Here is a 12749-nt window from a genome sequence, read left to right on the forward strand (position 1 = left end):
ACATCACGGGCGACGAGCGGGGATAGAAAAAACGACCCAATTACGAGTGGTCAGCGGTGAAACAACTTTCATGCTTCATATATAGACAGATCATTTGTAGTATCAGGAAACAATCGTGTTGTAAAGCCGAAGTGTAAACAGTTTACTTCGCTAAATAAAATGTTAAGCAATTCAAAAGTGTTGATTGTACATATATCTTTTACTGCTTTAATAAACAATGAAGGCATCGGTGGCATCCGAAAGGTACCAAGAAGAATTAAATGTACGTTTTGTAGTTGCAGAAAACAATCGTGTTGTAAAGCCGAAATGTTACCAAGTTACACTTCGCTACTTAAAAAGTTAAGCAATTTTCCTCAAGCTTTAACTGGAACAATACTTTTAATGCTCTATTAACCAACGGAGGCATCGGGAAAGGCATTGGTGACACCGGGAAAGGCATCAAGAAGAATGATATTCACGTTATGTAACTTGTTGTGTGACGAAAAAAAAGTATCTTGACTTGTTCAAAGCATTAATCACAGTTGGCTTCCTTTTCACTTGAATTTTGTATCCACAGCCTAAGATGAGAAATTTAAAATTTCTATCAGCTGAAGTTCTTTTACTGCGTATTACATCTATTCAATCACCCCCAATTAACGTGGAAAAAAGGCAAGTAGGAAAACACTGAGCTTCGAGAAACAGCCATGTTAAGGCTAATGTATTTACCATTCCTTAAATATTTACAATCAAGACCACTCGTTCGGGAGACCTTTTCTCAAAAGATCCACACGTGCAAATAATGCTGTTTTCCGTTCGAAATGTTTTTCTTCCTATTCAATTGAACAACTGACTTAGCGTTTAAGCCGAGAAAAAAAATCACAAAGGTTGAATTCTGGGATGTTGTCCACCGTTGGCTCCATCAAGTTACGATTCTGCACCATTGACGCTCGTGAAAATCTATCTTAATTGACTACCAAGGACTGTATTTCTTATCTTGCAAATTAAGGTCTGTACATGACATTAAGTTCATCATCTGGTTCGTTGTTATAGTCAGCTTTAAAATTTAAACTCTACTTGTGCTGACAAGAAGCCACCCTAAGGGCAGGTGAAAGTTCCTGCCAAATTTGATTGACATTTTTGACAACCGGAAATCATGATACTTTTTTTTCGTCACGCACGTCACGCAGCTAGCTACAAACCATATATATAATTATTCTTGGTGCCTTTCCAAATGCCACTGACTCCCTCTCCGAAGTCTCCATTGTTTATTAAAGCAGTAAACGATATGAGTTCAATCAACACTTTTGAAAAATTGCTTAAACTGTGAAGTAAACTGTTAACATTTCGGCTTTACAACACGATTGTCTCTAGAACAACAAATTATATGTCTCTATATGAAGTATAAAAGCTGTTTCACCGCTGACCGCTCATATTTGGGTCGTTTTTTCTATCCCCGCTCGTCGCCCGTGATGTAGTAACTCCCGCCACACACTGCAACGCATCTTGGGTGCCCAGGCTCCACGCGTTGATTTCGGGTTTTTACGCGGGCGTGATGTTACATTAGGCTGGGAACGAGACATATTGCATGCCGATGTCATCAGCCACAAGGGAGGTGTAATGAGAGCGTTTGAAGGAATCATCTGAACAGGAGTGCGAAGCCTTTATTCAACCAAACATAGGTTATGGTCAGCTGAAGGAATTTTCGGTCTTCTATCTTTCCGTAGTTTGACAGAAGCAGGTAACGGCTTTTTCTGTATATTATCGCAAGCTTGACCGAACGTTCTTTGAGTACTTGCAGCGGCATGTTGATCTGGTATTAGGCAATTCATAGGATACATTAATCAAGGACAGAGTCAGAACTAAATCGTTCCATAATCGTTGCTGGAGTTGTGCGTACTTTTACAAAACTACTGTCGGAAATTGGAGTATTGTTTTTCACCCAAATCATTTTAAAAAGCGACCTTCAAGCAATCTCTGTTTCTTTTTTCTATCTGTGGATTCCTCAAATTTCGTGCGAACCAAAACCGACATTAATTACATCGAGCTGCCCATAGTTTCAGCCTTTGAGAATGGAACGGAGCGTTGAATCTATCTTTATTAATCATAACAATGACTTCGAGATTACACCTTTCACTTTAAGTCTTAACTAGGAGTAGAAGTTGACTTTGAAGTGTTGGCATTTCCGAGAAACCGTCACGGGTCATCTAGTTTCTCATTTCTAGGAAAGAACAATATATATAGATTTAGCCAAGCCTAAAAGCGGAGCTCTTGTTACTTTATTTTCCAGCCCTTCGTTGTGATAAAAACTATTATAAAACTCATCTACACTGGCTGTCGGAGAGTTTTTCAAGGGGATTTAGGGACATGTATGGGGTGTAGGGGAAGGGAATTGTTGGGGTCTGGAACCGAGGGACGATGTTCTTACAACACGCATCTAGTCAGCGGTACTTTCGAGCAGAGAACCTTCCTTGCTGTTCCTGATGTTTTGAACAATATTTTCGATGATAAGAAATGTTTTCTTCTGCATGTGCTGTATGTTATGTCAGCATCAGTTGAAATTATATTCTATTGAGCGTAGCTGATAACTTCCGTTTGGGAAAATGAGCCAAAATTAAAAGAAACGACAGTAAGCATCTACGAGTTAAGACAACACCGGTTGGTTGAAGAGTATACACTTGAGAACAGTGAGTCGGTGATTTAAACAATACGCCAGAATCGTATGGGCCTCTCTTATATCTTCTTTTGAAATTGCCAGGTATGACCTCTTGCTCCACCGTTTTTCCTTGAAGTGTAGACCTCCTTTGGTAAGTTTAGAAAATTAAAAAGAAAAGTCATTTTCAACTCGTTTTTTAAAATGTTACTTTATTTACTTTTTCTCTTTGGCTGTCCTCCTTTCATGATTTCCCTATGGCTGGAAATACACATCGTCCTTTTATCTTATTTAATTCGGTAACCTCTGCTGTAACTGCATGTAATGTAAGTGTCTTTAAGCCAACTCTCCATGATCATAGCATCTCTGGCTACCAAAATGCGAAATTTGTCTAACATGTTTCTTAAGCTAAGAAAGTTCGACATGAAACACAATAATAAACTTTAATTGATGTGTAAAAAAAGTTTTCATTTGACCATCTACTGACAAGTCTTTGTGATAGATTTCAACCCAACCATTTTCCACTACTTATAAACACCATTAAGAAATAATTACTCAAGGAAATGGGAAATTTGTGGCATATTCACCATGTGTGAAATGCCATGTCCAGAGTATGCTAACAAGATTGAGTAGGGTGTGTGTGGGAATAGGCTTGCTTATTTTGGTCATTAATTTGCAAATTGCTCCTGTTGCCAATGTTTTGATAAGGTAAGGCTGTCAGGGCAATGGAGCTGAGGATTTTAGCAGGCAAAGTGACACTTTTTAAACCTGGAAACTATCATTGCAAAAAGCCATACTTGTGCCTGATAACTCATTCCTAATCTGATAAATTAGTTTTAAGAAGGAATAATATTTTATTTCATAAATTTGATGCATAGGCTATGCACAAAACCTTAATTTGACTATACTTTTATAGCCAACACCAATCCCTACGCGAAACAAAATGTTAGTAAGGTCAGAGGATAAATTAATGTGCCATACATGGATATTGCAATATTTCATGTAATTATGTTAATTACATGAATATTAACTGATACTAGGAGATACAAGAATGTTCAAAAGACTATAAAATTCAGTTGAAAAATTTGCATAGGCCGAATATGCATAAGCCAAATACACAAGATTCTTAGGAAAAGCAATGTGTACTAATGAAAAAGCTAGGCAAACTGTTTTACAATGCCTGCCATTACCTGTACAGAATGAAGTAAATTCATTCAAAGTAGTCATAATCCCAGTTTTATGTTGAAAACATTAAATTTTTTTAAACTAAAAAGTGAAGGTGTGTATGTTTTTGCCTTGTGCATTATATGGATGTCAATTGATTTAAATTTGATGTGTCAAGAAATGTTCTCTTCATTTATGTGCCATAAACAAGGGCAGGCAGGTCAAAGTGAAAACTTGAATTAAAATTGGAGAGCCCCATTAATTTCAGTCCCATTTGAAGGAGGATTCTTGCTTTTTCAGATTTCCACCCTTTAAAACTCACATGTCTTGTGACCAATTTTTATATCAATGTTATAGTCCGGATAATCGAAAATATGAATATTAATGAGACAATGTAAACAAAAGAAATAAAGATAACATAATTTTAATTCTAAAAGTTTGCTTCCCTGTTCTTGCGTATATCAGAAATCTGTTGCTTGCTGATACCAAATTCAAGCGCTAAATTTGTTCCTTTTTCTTCTTTATCTAAACGTGAAATAATTATTTGTTTATCTTTTATCGAGACAACAGATCGCTTTCGCTTCGTAGACATGTTGTCGTTTTGAGTTATGATCGTCTCATGTGTTTACATAACCCACGCTCATCGAACTGATCAAGCATGACATTCCCTTAGCAACAAAACAATACTGAACCAATCAAAATTCAGCTGAACACATTAGAATGCTTCTTGTCTCTTTTTGTCTCCGAGCGCTCGATCTTTCGAAAGCGGAGCGTGTAATGCGCTGTTTTGAACGCAATTTTCCTGACTTTAAACAAAATTTCTGAATTTTTTTACCTCCTAAAGTTTTTAACATCTAAGGCCATTAATATTCATGAAAAAAACGGGACCAGAGAAAAAGTCCGGATAATCGAAAAGTCCGGATAATCAAGGTTCGATTGTATAACTTCTCTGAAATATTCATGCTTACAGGAAATCATTAATTTCTGTCACTAAGTGGTACTGTACATACAATAATTCTACTAGAACAAATGCATTTTTTTAAAGTTATCTTATAGGATATGACTGTACAGGTCATGTGGAAGGTTTCTGTATGGGGACTGCCGTTTTAATTACCTCAGCAAACGGTAATTATCAGAATTGCAAGCCAAGGTGTATTTACCAAGTGCTCAAGTTTCCAAATAAGTCACCTAATTGTTACAATCCAGTATACTTCTTTTTGAGGCTATCTTCAGCTTGATCATCCTGTTACATGTGAAAACATCAGATGTTACTCACATATTCAAATAATTACCTGAATCAAAAGTTATAATTTTTTTTAATAACCTGCTTCTGTTAATTGTTCTCCAGATATATTACATGGTACTGAAGAGAAGGAAGAAAGTTCTTGAACCATTCCATGTTAAATGAACCTTTGTTGTGAATGTTAATTGCAACGGCAATGGAAACATCTGTGAAGCTGTAATAATAACAATTACCTTTCCATGTAAACAAACCATGATGAAGCATGATATAAATAAATTTGATCACAGTTTGAATGTAGAATCCAAAATCTAATTAACTTGCTTATGAATAGGAAAAACTGCAGTGTGTTCCTGCTTCTATCATTCTAAATATCACATATAAATCACGCCGCAGTGTGATTTTTTTGGCGATGGGTACTTTTTCTTATGGTCATCTATTTTTAGTATCTACCAGCTGACATCTAATAATAATAATAATAATAATAATAATAATAATAGGACATTTATAATGCGCAAATTCCATAAAATGTTCAAATGCGCATGACAAGATTAAAAACGAAACAAAAAGGCTAAAAAGCTAAAATTACAATTAAGAGTAAACTTACAATAATTGAAAAAGCTAAAATTACAATTAAGAGTAAACTCACAATAATAAAAACAACTATGATAACAATACATGACAGAAAAGGTAATTTTTTAGCTTGGCTTTAAAAATACTAACTGTGCTGGCGCTTCTTATGTCAAATGGTAACGCATTCCACAGTTTCGGTGCAGCACAGGTAAAAGAACGATCACCTAGTATAGCTTTAGATTTAAAGCGCGGATAACTAAGTATAAGGTTATCACTTATATTTCGATGGAAGCGTAAGAGAAATGAGAGAAGATAAATAAGTAGGCGCTAAAAAATTAAAAATCTTAAAAGTAATTAAAAGTATTTTAAAATCAATCAATCAACCATCTGAGGAAAATCAAGTTGACATTGGTAATTTGACACTTTGTAAGCAAACCCCTCTACTGATTAAATTTTGTTTGATCAAAAACACGAGGGGTACTAGAGGAAATAAGCTTGCACAATTCAAGTTTCCCTTCTCAAGTATTCTGTGATGTTTTCTCTATGATATGTAAAGGTTATAGTTTCCCTTATTTCACTGTCTTCTGTTCATTTGTTTGTTTGCATTCCTAACGACCTTAACCATTGTTGCCATCAAATGCAAAGAGCATACAAAAGATGTGCAGTTATTAAAGACATCATGTAATCAGTTTTATATATGCTGAGTATTGCTTAAATGCATCACTGCAGTAGGTGCAAGTGCCTATAGTAAACATCATTCTATGGTCTTCTACTCTTCCACCTTGGAGGGTGCCTTGTGTTCATAATAATTGAAGTTCAGTGCCTTTAGTAAGATTTTTGGCCACAGTGATCAACAAAGAACAACAGCCATACTTAAAAGTATTTTTGAAGACACCTGTACAATGGTATAGTAGGTAGGTATACACAACTGACGTGTAAGTATTAAGTATTAAGGTATGGTTGTCAATTTGCTTCTTATTACCTGCAAACGGCTTATTTTAAGCAGTTTTGAAACCTTCTGTATCTTTGCTTTCGAAAAAAGGCATTTTCCATTAAAATTTAAACATTAAGGACTTAAGCTTCCAGCAACAGGTTTTTCCATTGTAAATGTGTCATAAGCTCAGATTCTCATCACAATTTCTTTTACATTTTAAAGCATAAGTATATTTCAATCATCACAGTATAATGAAATCCCCCATTTTAAGACATGTGGTAGTCATATGTATGAGAAGACAGCAAATAAATATAACATACTCTAGTAAAGTGTTTTTATTTAGAATGAAGTTGCAAACTCATTGAAATTAAGTTGACTTCATGATTCAGATGTTAATTAAAGATATGTGTTAAATAAAAAGGGAATGCTAATTGTGAATTTTAAAATGGTGCCAAAAAATTTTAAAAACTTCAGGTATATGTACACGCGCGGCCTAAAAAACAGATTTCAATCAACTTCAATGAACCAAGTTTGAATTAACTTCTTCTGTCCTTCACAAAAAGTAGGATTCCGAACTCAAAACCTACCATCTCTCTTATTGCTATCTACAAACATTACGCTATCGACATTGCTGATTCTAGCATATGCAGGACGCGTGTCATATGAACTTTTTAATAGAACTTTGCCTGTTCTACATGCAAGCATGAGAGGTCGACAAGTCAGTCAAATTACGACAGTGGTAGATTTGAAATGCTATACACCCGGCGTAGCTAATCGAATCTTCGGTAGTCGAACTCAATCGAACTTCATCGAGCTTGACCATGGATTGAGTTCGATTGATTCGGTAATCGAACATAATTGAAAAAGGAAATGAAATCTTCTGTAGTTCGATTCACAAATTAATCTAATGTAATCGAATTAATCTAACCTAATCGAATTAATCTAACCTAATCGCACTCAACAGACACAACATTTTGTTGTGCTTCTAATTATTGAGCAAACAAAACTGTCAACAATAACAATAACAACCTGAAAACGTTCGTTGGGTTCCACTGCGCTGTACGTTAATGCTTGAGATCTGAACGTTGCAAACTGTAGGATAACTGGAAAATTGATACTGCCTCTTCTTCGCCAGCGACCTTAAGGATCTTCAAATGGTTTCCCACAGACTCTAATAGAATAGGAAATCATCTATTATCAGCCATTTATTCTCTTCTAACGTGGTATTTTCCCGGTAATTTTCGGTGGTTATGAAATAATTTACTTACCATGTATTCGCAACTTTTACAGGCCACAGTGCTGCAAGCAGCTCGCGTTGGATGTGATCCAACTGACCTCTTTGTTTACAACACAAAAAGCACGCCTTTTCTCGCCAATTTTCTTTAACACCTCGAATTTTTCGTTGTCAAATCGGCACACTTGGTACCCTTTGACCACGCATTTTATTGTTACAAGCTCCATAATTTCCAAAGCAGTCTGTTGACATTTATTCAAGGTGTGTTGGGTAAATTGAGACTGAAGACTATACTATGTCCGAGGTTATATTTTACCAGTGAGTTCAATTATGTTCGATCACCGAATCAATTAAACTTAATCGATGAATTTAGTTCGATTGAGTTCGATTAAAATTCCTTTCGGTTTTGTTTGATTAGCTACGCTGCATATACATTACATTGACCAAGTAGTTAGAAAAAGCGGGTTTTGGCACATTTTGAAAACAACCTTGATTTCAAGTCAACCTTGAAATCAACCATCATTTCTAAAATCTTTCTTTTCACATTGTCAAATTCCACTCTATAGAATTGAGTTCGATTCAGTTCGATTAAAATTCCTTTCGATTTTGTTTGATTAGCTACGCCGCGTACACATTACATTGATCAAGCAGTTAGAAAAAGCAGGTTCCAGTTCATTTTGAAAACAACCTTGATTTCAAGGAAACTCATGAACATTGAAATCAACCCTTTATTTCCAATAGCAGTCTTTACATTTTCAAATCAACCTTGATTTCAAGGCAACTTGAATTTTTCACAGGTGAATAATACTCACATGTGAGTCTTGAAGAGGGTGTGAATATTATTCTCTTTAACAATCCTCTTGTCATGCCATCGGGATGTTGATTGTTTGTGTGAAGATTTTCAAATATCAATATTGTATCTTCTAACCAGGAAGTCGTATGCATACAGGAGTTATTTTTTGGGGGGTGCGTGGATTACTTGAAACATTGTAAGTAACGTCTACATTCTTACAAAGGGAAAGAAAAGTGTTAACGCAGAAAGGAACGAAAATGTCGAATTAACTCACACACGGGTATTTTGTGGTAGATTGTGTGTGTTGTGCGTACAACTAACCAAATATAACCTGTATTGGTGCCACGGATACCTGTTAGTACAAAATGCATACTGCAGACCGGATAAAACATGTAGACTAAGTACAAAATGTAGACTGCAGACTGCAGAGTGGGTACAAAATGCAGACTGAGAATCTAAAGAGTTTTTTCGTCTGTTATGTGATAACATGTCATCTTACAACTTACCGAGCGTCACGCAATCGCTTTTCCGCTTTTCAGAGTGTGTTCAATTGAGTCTGGATTAGGACATAGAAGGCACTTGTCATCAGAGGCCAATTTATATTTCATCAGTTCTTTCTTGGTAGGAATTATTCTGCGCATAACTTTAAAAGAGAATTGTCTGAGTTTATTATCTTTCGATGACATGTATATATATATATATATATATATCCACAAAACAGTTGCTCCAATCAGGAAGTTCTAGAAAATGTTCCTTCCAAGACCTTATTGCAGAGGGTTCATCGAGTCTTTCAATAGTCAGTTTATAATAATTTTGATAGCAAAATTTGGTTAAAACTATTGCTCTATCTTCCAACTGAAAGTATTTTGACGGTACACTCAGTAGATCAGGGACAGGAGAATAAGAGCCGTTCTTTTCAGATCTAAAGGAATGGCAGCAATCAATTGAAAATAGGGCAAATAATTGACCTTAATATCGAATTTATTTTGAAAAGCGTCTGAAATTTTCCATCGGAATTTGATAAATTACTAATAAAAAGAATGCCGTGATCACACCATCGTTTCCAAAAAACATTGTTTTTTCCATAGTAACTTTCCTATTATTCCGGAGAATGAGGTCATTATTGTTCTCTTCTGAATATTTAGTTAGTTCTCGGAAGTAACATAGCAATTCGCCATAAAATAAGGGCACGTTTGTGTCGAGATTTGCAGTATTATAATTATATTTAAGAAGGAAGGGTAAGGCGCCATATCTGTCAAAAAAATACTCGGTATGACCTTCTAGTTGTGGTTGGAACTGCTTAGCAGTCTACCTATCCATGCTAGGCGCAGGGATTTCATCATAATTCCAAAATGTATAAAATTAAGGCCACCCTTTTTATGTGGCTGGCACACAACATTTCTCTTGTTTTTTTCTTTCTTGTTTTTCCACAAAAAGAAGAGGAAGAGGCTTTGAGCTGTGTCTATTACTGTAAGAGGAACACTCATCATTGAAGCACTATAGATTAATCGAGAGGCACCTAACGTTTTGGCTAGAAAGGATTTACCATAGAGCGTAAGGTCTCTCGTTTGCCAGAGGTTCAGTTTAGTTTTAATTTTTCGAATTTTTCTAAAAAAGTTGGCATCGTTGTTCTTATCTGCATCATACGACAGATGTGCTCCAAGTATTTTGGTTGGGGCTTTAATACTGGAAAATTCTAAGATCTTAGTATTTTTTTGTTTTGAAGAGCCAATCCATCCATTGAAGAGCCATGCGCAAGAGTGAGTTGTAGATACGATGTGGGGAATGGCACTCGCTCGCTCGCTCGATTGGTCGATTCCTGTAAACTTTTTTTCGATTTAAGGCTTTTGAGTGCATTTGATAGTTTTTGGCGAGCAATAAACAAACGAAATGGCGACCTTTGTCGCTAAGAATAGTGGTGGGGTGAAGAAGAAGCCAATGATAACCATAAAAGAGTTTATTTTTTCGTTTTAGTTTCAACAAGCGGCGCCAGCGACTGGCAGGCGTGCAAGGATTCACACTGAAATAACAGAACAACCTTCGTTTTTCATAAAATTGTAATTTACAATCCTTGAACTTGAAAACAATCAACCAATTTCGTATTGTGTGTTTTTCCCGTGTGAAGCAACAAAAGACGCTGGTGACTGACGAAATTACAAGTGAACACGAAAATAACAAATAATAACACCCAAACAAACAATTTTAGCTACCGATTTTCAGTGAATTTTTAAAGAACAATTTTCTTTTAAGTTTCAAGACAATTTGAAGATTCAAAATACATATTACGTACTAAAATGCGAAAGTTATACACCACAAAATTGATAAATAGACCTGAAATGAAATTCTATCTTGTTATTGATTATACGTTGTCTAGCACGTGACTAAAATCTACCCAGGCGGAGATCCAAATTGACGGTGGCAATCTTGGCTTAGATATATCACTCAAAACTCGTTCCCGTTTGTCTCATTTGATAAAGAGGGAATCGTTAATGTTTTCATTCAGACAGTATTGCCTTGATTTTCTAATATTTACAATTATACGAACAAGAATAGATTTTGAAAAGCATTTCACTATAAAAAATTGCGATAAAACATTTCTTAAAATCATTTCAAGATTAAAAAAAATTGCTAAAAAGCGACGACGTTTCGACGTTAGCTGAACGTCATTATCAAGTAAAAATAAGTTAGTGATTTTTGGTCTATAAATACTAAAAAAAACAACAATAGCTGATTAAAAAAAAAACTAGACCCTGTGAGTAGGGTAACTGGGATACCTGGATGGTAGTGGATCCTTGGAATCAAGTGTAGTGATACTACGGGTGTCGGACTAGTATACTGAAATAGTGAGCTCAAATCTGTCCAAGGGCATACACCTATTTCAAAACATAGGCATGCTATGCATGCAAGAGTTATTTTTTGTAGGGTGGGTGGATTACTTGAAACATTGTAAGTGGTCTACATTCTTACAAAAGGAAAGAAGATTATTAACGCGGGAAAGAATGAAAATGTCGAATTACTTCACACACAGGTATTTTGTGGTAGATTATGTGTGTTGTGCGAATAAATGTAACCAAAAATAAACTGTATTGGTGCCACGGATACCTGTTAGTACAAAATGTAGACAGCAGACTGCAGACCAGATACAAAATATAGACTGCAGAGTGGATACAAAATGCAGACTGAGAATCTGAAGAGTTTTTACGTCTGGTATATAATAACATGTCATCTTACAGCTTACCGAGCGTCACGCAACCGCTTTTCCGCGGTCAGCCTTCACGATTATTTGCACTATTGTGGAAAATTCCTGGCCCATTTCTTGACGAAAATCGATCGTAATGTAATTTCAAGCCTTCAATATAGTTGGTTGGTGTGATGTCTGTACAGATTTTAACAATGTAATAAAAGTAGATGACGTGAATAATAGTGATGGTAAAGCAAGCTTAAAACGGCAACAATCGCCAGAAACTACAACGGATTCACAGGGTATGAGTAAGTTTTATTGATTTTACGAGAAAAAACTTCATATTTCGAAATATTTATCGTTGTAAATTGACCATATTTCGTCCCCTATACTACCGTAATTTCCGGTCGATTACCCGCGGGTAATCTGTTGATTTTGCATTAAATCCGCGCCACTGCGGGTAATAGGGAGGTGCGGGTTATGTGACAATTTTAAATTCTTCTGGAAGTTGAATTGAAAAAATTTCTCACCTACCTGCGTTTCCACCTCTCAAATGAATTTTATTGTATCAAAAGTGCCACAAAGCGGCACGAAAACATGATGCCAACTCGAGTTTATTTCACGCATAATTAGTTGCGTGACAAACAAATTTTTATCGGCACGCGTGAAAACAAAACCTTGATGGTGACAAAAATAATCCAAGGATATCCGGCGCATCAGTAACAAATTTCCAGTTTTCACTAGCTTGAGCTAAAGAGAATTTTCCCGTTTTAAGGGACTTGTTAGGCCCAGTAGAACAGGAGATATCGATTTTTTTGAGAAATTGCCGACAGTAATTTTAAATCCCAAATGCATCACCAGAATGTTGAAAATAATAGGTGCGAAACTTAACTAATTTCGCGCTGAAAAAGTATTTTAACGACAAATGAACAATGGATATTGCTCATTACGCTCCTACATGCTATAAAAAGGTAACTGACTGAATAAGAATTATAAACCTC

At 35.7% G+C, this 12749-nt stretch overlaps 1 protein-coding gene across 3 annotated transcripts in view; it reads left to right on the forward strand.

Moving 5' to 3' along the window:
- Positions 1–1580: 1580 nt before the first annotated feature.
- Positions 1581–12749, forward strand: part of LOC131780811 (uncharacterized) — a 40525-nt gene continuing 29356 nt past the window's right edge. For 2 of the 3 annotated variants that reach the window (XM_066163021.1, XM_066163023.1), the window contains exons 1-2: positions 1581–1717; positions 2735–2783. The gene's annotated coding sequence lies outside the window, so the exon portion shown is untranslated. The remainder of the gene's footprint in view (positions 1718–2734; positions 2784–12749) is intronic. The other variant, XM_066163022.1, reaches the window with a different exon arrangement.

The sequence above is a fragment of the Pocillopora verrucosa genome, chromosome 3 (genome assembly GCF_036669915.1).
Source record: "Pocillopora verrucosa isolate sample1 chromosome 3, ASM3666991v2, whole genome shotgun sequence".
Classification (NCBI taxonomy): domain Eukaryota; kingdom Metazoa; phylum Cnidaria; class Anthozoa; order Scleractinia; family Pocilloporidae; genus Pocillopora; species Pocillopora verrucosa.